This window comes from Cyrtonyx montezumae, unplaced genomic scaffold (assembly GCF_038088225.1).
Source record: "Cyrtonyx montezumae isolate F1298 unplaced genomic scaffold, pur_monq_1.0 scaffold_17, whole genome shotgun sequence".
In the NCBI taxonomy this organism is placed as follows: Eukaryota; Metazoa; Chordata; class Aves; order Galliformes; family Odontophoridae; genus Cyrtonyx; species Cyrtonyx montezumae.
This window is the reverse complement of record NW_027071903.1, coordinates 30,497,531-30,503,544: the sequence shown is the minus strand read 5'-3', so window position 1 is coordinate 30,503,544 and position 6,014 is coordinate 30,497,531. Positions and strand designations below refer to the sequence as shown.

Sequence of the window (6,014 nt, the reverse complement as noted above, 5' to 3'; positions counted from 1 at the left end):
AGAGAGAGAGAGAGAGATACTAATTGCTTACATATTTAAAACAGCATCTTTCAGCTGAATGGGAGGCTCCATTAAGCAAAGCAGAGCTATTAACTGGGGCCACTTGGAAAGCTGCCATCGTTCGTGTTGTGCACGGCTTCTTGCATCAACACAAAAGTACACTGCTGAGGGCAGGATGGGCTGCTGCTCCCAACCTGGGATTCCTAGCAGGGATGCCAAGGTGCTCAGCGGTGTCTGATGGGGTCTGTGCACGCAGTCCACGGAGCACTTGTCCCTTTATGTGGATTACATGGTGGATGGAGCCCATTAGAGCCAACGTCCTGTCCTGGGGATTTCTGCAGCTCCTCATGTAGAAAGAGGAGACAACCAAATCGCTGTTATGGTTATAGGTTAAAAAACACAACGCAGGTGAGCGTGGTACAATTACACTGTAGTATATATGGCAAATTTACAGTCTAATATACAGCTTTTGTAATAGAACATATTCAGGCCCCTGGAGAGAAAGTGATTTTAGACAATGTAAGTAGCCCCATAATTTACCTTCTGCATACGTCTGAAGAAACACTTATTTTTCTTCTGCTTTATTCTTTCCAGCCTCCTTTTGCTCACCATATTTGGAGCCTCACACTGTGCTGAGGAGGGGTGACCTTGCAGGTGCCACTGGGGCCTCCTGAGGTACAGTGGGGCAGAGCTGTCCTCTGCAATTCAGGTGCACTGCAGCTGGCTCCCGCTGCTCACAAATCCCCGAGAATGCAGATGGAGATATCTGCTCCTGCATCTCTTTCAGCTCCGTCCCAGGTGGTGGCTTAGCCTCTTTTGTCTGATCTTTCTGTTTCGGTTGCCAATCATGGTGGCGACGTGCAAGAGCAGAAAGCTCGAAGGATGCTGAGCAAAAAGCAGGGATTGTTCACAATGCAATGGGACGGAAACACTCTCAGGGGAAGGGATGCCCAGTTTGCTGAGACGCTGAGGAGTAACTGGTGTTAAAAGACATGCTGGGATTTGACTCTGCTCCTGCATAAGGCAATGGCAGTGCTGCTATCAGCAGCAATGAAAAAGCTCTTTGCAGGGAGAGCCGGGAGCTAAGCTTGATGCCTTTCACTGGGGAGCTCCATTGCTAGGGGCTTGCACAAAGAGCTGGGAAGCCTCTGCTTGGAGTCATCTGTTGCTTTATTCCTATGAAAGATGTAGGTCAGAGAGAAAGGTCATCCTTCAGCTGGTTGGGCTTTAAAGGCAGGGACCGGACCCTGGGCGCACAGCTGGGCTTTGAGCGAGCAGGCTGCCAGCTCCACAGGCGATGCAGGAACAGTAGGGTGTGCTGAATTGTTTTGTAATCAATTAATGAGCCTCTGTAACATCCCCAAGTGCAACTCTGTGGTGAAAACCTGGGGATTCTGTTGCATTGCTGAGGGCTAAATACTGCACCATCAGGACTTGTATGGTAGCAATAACAAGGAATGAGCATAAAGGCAGTGACCACAGGAGCATATTTTACTCTGCGTTTGCTTCAAGTCTGTCTTTTAGAGCCTTCTGTTGAGAGCTGTCACAAGAGCAGACAGTGCGTCCTGGTTTTATGCACTGCTCTTTAAGAACTACAAACTGCTTTGGAGCAATTGCCATAGTTCTTCAAGTATTCACCATTCCACACATTCAATCCACTATGAAAATTCAGATGATTCAACTTAAACAGGTGCATAAATGCTGCAGGGTTGGGTCCATAAGCATCCAGAGCCACAATTTTACGTCTCATTTGTAAGATGGGTTGCAGGAAGATGAGAGCAAAGTGTAGAAAATAGACAGTTGTGGTAGAGTGGTATGTTCTGAAACAGAGTGAAAGGCCATTACATCTTCTCATTTCTAATAATTTGAGGAAATAATTTTGCATCCTGAACACGTGCAGTAAATACAATATAAGGTGTACTGAAAAAGAGTCTTTGCATAACAGCGAAGGTAACTGTGCAAGCACGCTATTGCATTTTGCTGCTTTGAAGGGAGAATAGAAAAGAAATGGCACTTTTACATTTTCTTTTGACCTTTCAGAAATACCAGGAATATGTAACAGCCATATTCGCCAGCAATAGCTGGGAGGATTGAGGGAATAAGAGTTAAACACCTGGGGACATTTACAAACAACTGACAGAGAGGGGATGAATTTAAGATGTGGACATGAAAGGCACAGATATGCAGAGAGCGCAAAAATAATACATATTTAAAATGTTTTTAATCCATGCGAGAAGCGTCACCGAGAAAGGCAGTGGCACCTGAGTGAGCAGAGGAGGACCATGAAGGTCACCCGATGGGTCGGTCCCATGCTGTGACGAATGGTGGGACCTGGAACAGAAAGAGGTGTCTCAAGGGACCATTCTCCTTCAAGTCCGTGAGGCTGTAAAACACACATAACCTTCATCATAGCTGTCAGACAAAGTGAACTAAGTTTACAGCCCATTTTATACGGCTAAACAGTGCTTGGGTGTGATAAACAGACGTGATGGATGGGAGCTGGTGCTAAGCAGGGTCGCAACATTTCATTGCCTCATTATTGGCAACAAGCTGGCCTCTGGGTGTGCTACCCAATGAAACCTCCGTCCCTAAAGGCAGGCAGCACCCAGGAGCATGGTGTGTCTTCTCCTCCCCTGTAGGGCCATTAGCAGGAAGGGGGAGGCTCAACATCCTCCACCTCCCCCTGCTAGTAGAGCACTCTGGTGAAGGATTGGAGGTTGCCATTCTAGCAGAAAGAGCACACAGTCTCTTTTCGTTATTATGGAAAAAAAACACAGCTTCCAGGCTCTGTTTACCCTTCGATGCATGGGAATGTGCATATGGTTCATTTTTAACGCACAGCCCTTGCTGAGAGGTGGCCTGATGTTGGTGGGCAGAAGGATCTAGGACTTATCACAGAACCATAGAATTGTTTGAGTTGGGACATGTCAAGAACATCTAGCCCAACTCCCCTGCAATAAACAGAGACACCTACAGCTCTCAGGTGCTCAGAGCCCTTACAGCCTGACCTGGAGTGTCTCCAGGAATGGGGCACCTACCACATCTCTGGGCAACCTTGCGTTACCAAACCTTGGTGAACTGCATCAAGAAGTATCCCCGCTTCTCATCCTTTACGATGGAAGCAGGAGCCCCGATAATCCTTAGGTGGACATCCAAAACCCTCAGTGATTTTCTCTTCTCAGGGATTTTTGCCATTGGAAGAAGGAATCCAAGCCTGTCACGGTCTTTATAACCAAAGTGGTGCAGCAGCAACAAGAAAGCTTTGGTGGTTTGCAAGAAAGGGTGAGGAAAATTAAACTGTATTAATTTCAAGCTCTATTAGGATTTTAAGAAAGTAAAATCAATAGAAAAGGATGGACTCAATAGGGAACATGACCTTATTTTCCCACTGTCTGAAGGAGAAGTGCACACAATGAAGAGACAAAAATACGCATATCTATAAAATCAGATCAGTTTCTTCAGTGTAAAAGGAGAGAAGTTAAAATGCTTTTGTAAGCTGTCATTTTTGACTGACACTTAGGAGACGTGTCCACAAGAAGAAAAAAAAAAGGCAAATGCAAAAAAAACCCACTCACTCAAACCGAACACCACCAACAAAGAAACCCAACCCCATCCATTAGTCTGTTCTATTTCTTTCTCTTCTGCAGTAAATGGCAAAATGGTGTGATCCATGCAATATTTCATCAAATATGACTTCCCATTGTCAGAGCAAAATGTTTGATATAAAACAAGAACGATCTTTCTTTCTTTTTGGTCAGATAAGCTGGTTTGGATTAATAAAAATGCCACCTCACAATGATATTGATAATTTGCATGTGAAAAGCCTTCCACCTGGTAATGAAAACAATTTTTCAGTTTTACCACCACTAGTCGCAGGAGATAAGGTCTGTCGTCCTCCCCCTCACAATTAACCACACGCACACACAAAAAGATGGGAAAGGTAGAAAATGTGTGACAACTGCAGATCGCCCATTATCTGAACCTGATGCTAAAGGCAGTGAGAGCTCCAAATGGAAGGAGCTGGCATGCTCCTCCTCTCTTGCGACCCATGTGCCAGCCTGAGAGGGAGGATGTGCTCGTGAGAAGTTTCTGTGCCATATCCCACACTTCACCCATGGTCTTCCCACCCCACTGAGAAAAAAGTGATTTCTGCAAGGACATATTTTCAGTGACTCAGAATATGTGACATGCTCAAGTAGATATGAAGCATTCCCATTTCTTGCATACAACTAGCAATTATTTGAATTTAACAATACGTTCTGCTGAGATAATTCCAAATTGATAAGTATTTCTCACTTGTAATGGTAGATGCAACATGCCTGATAAACAGATAGAAGTTTCAGATGCCAAATTCAGACTCCATCTGTTTTTGAGTTTTGTCTTTTATCTCAGTTCAAAGCTGCTAAAATGTGGCTTTTCTTTCTGCAGAGCACCTTCATCGGTGCACTTCTCTCCGAATTCTCTGACCCTTAAAGCATAGGTCAAATCTGAATCTCATTGTGGCCTGCTTTGAGCTGGCAGGTTTGATTAATCTTGTCCTGTATGTGACAGAAGCCCAATTATTCTCCACAACAGCAACATGTGGGTAAACCTACCTGGTTTGGATAAAAAAATCTGAATGGGAGACGAAGAAATAAACTGCATGTAGGCACTGAGCAGCTTTCCCAGGAGGTCTTGTAGGATTAATTTGGGATAACAGGCTCATGTCCAAGTGAAGATGAAGAGTGGAGAAGATGACTCAAAAGCGGGTGAAGAAGGAAGAGGAATTTCTTTTGGGGCCATCCAAACTAAGACAGTCCTGCTGGCCTCTCAGGAGTGCATAATCATGGTGAAGAGCACAGCTGGGAAGAACTACACATGGTTTTCTTGCTCTTCCCCGACCTTCTTGCGGTCCTTGGGAAAATTCCCTTCTTGAGTCTTTGTGAAACAGAAAGGTTTCAACAGCAATTAAAACATGCAGGAAAAGAAAAAAAAAAAAAGAAATCCTATGTGCACACATGGCCCTTTGCAAATGAGAACTTTTCTGCAAGGAACGCATGAGATTCAGCAATATGTTCCACTTAGCAAAATGACAAAATCTTTAGGGGTATGTAAAAAACGTAACCTTTTCTTCTCTTCACTTCTCTTTACCAAGTAAAAATTGCTGTGCAAAAGGCCTTTAATGTGAAACCTCATTTCAGCTCCAGAAAGGCACCTGATTTCTGTCTATAGAGATTGTCATTTAGCTCCCCCCATCAATAATACATGCATTTTTCTCCTCTTTTATACTAATATTTCTTATCCTTCATGTCCTTTGTAGTGTGCGGAGCTGCTGAGTGAATTGCCCAGGCTCCAGAATCAGGAAATTGCTCAAAGAGTGAAGTGGGACAGTGGGGTTTTCCCAAAGATCTCTGTGAGTGAGCACAGCCTTGGGTCAGCCCCACCTGTGGCAGCAAGAACTGAAGTTCTCCACCCAGGACCCACTGGTGACCACAAGCAGGTAAAAATCACCTACATTTGATCCAAAAAAAAAGCTCTCCATGCATTGCAGTCACGCTCCCCTCCTGAATCCTACCTAATGGTTTTTGCATCCCGTGACCTTGGCTGTGCAGCACCACGCGCGTGGAAAGCCACCTCTTTGCAAACCCAACGCACGTTCCTCAGGAAGGGAAAACTTCAGTGCAGCTTGTGTCTAAATGGGATTTTTGCTTTGATCTTAGATGGTTAGTGTCCTCCGTGTGAGGCATATGAGGGATTGATCCACTGCTGGGTTCCACCTAGCGCAGGGAGACACAGTCGGAAGGGAGACTGCACACAACGCTCCTGGCAGGTTTAAGTGCTCTGTACAAATGTAGAAGGAGAGAGAATGAGTGAGAGAGACCAGAGGCATGTAGCAGACTTCCTGACCTAGTGATTTATTTATGGCATTCCTAGAGGGGAGGAAGCCATGCAAAGATCACGAGCCTGCACGCTGCAGTAAGTGGCATGCTGGCATATATTTAGCAGGCAACACAAGGCACTAAATCCACAGAGGA

General features: G+C 45.1%; 1 protein-coding gene across 1 annotated transcript in view; it reads right to left on the bottom strand.

Annotated features, from left to right (window-relative positions):
- Nucleotides 1–6,014, bottom strand: part of CHD2 (chromodomain helicase DNA binding protein 2) — a 284,189-nt gene that overhangs the window by 164,822 nt on the left and 113,353 nt on the right. The window lies entirely within an intron of this gene.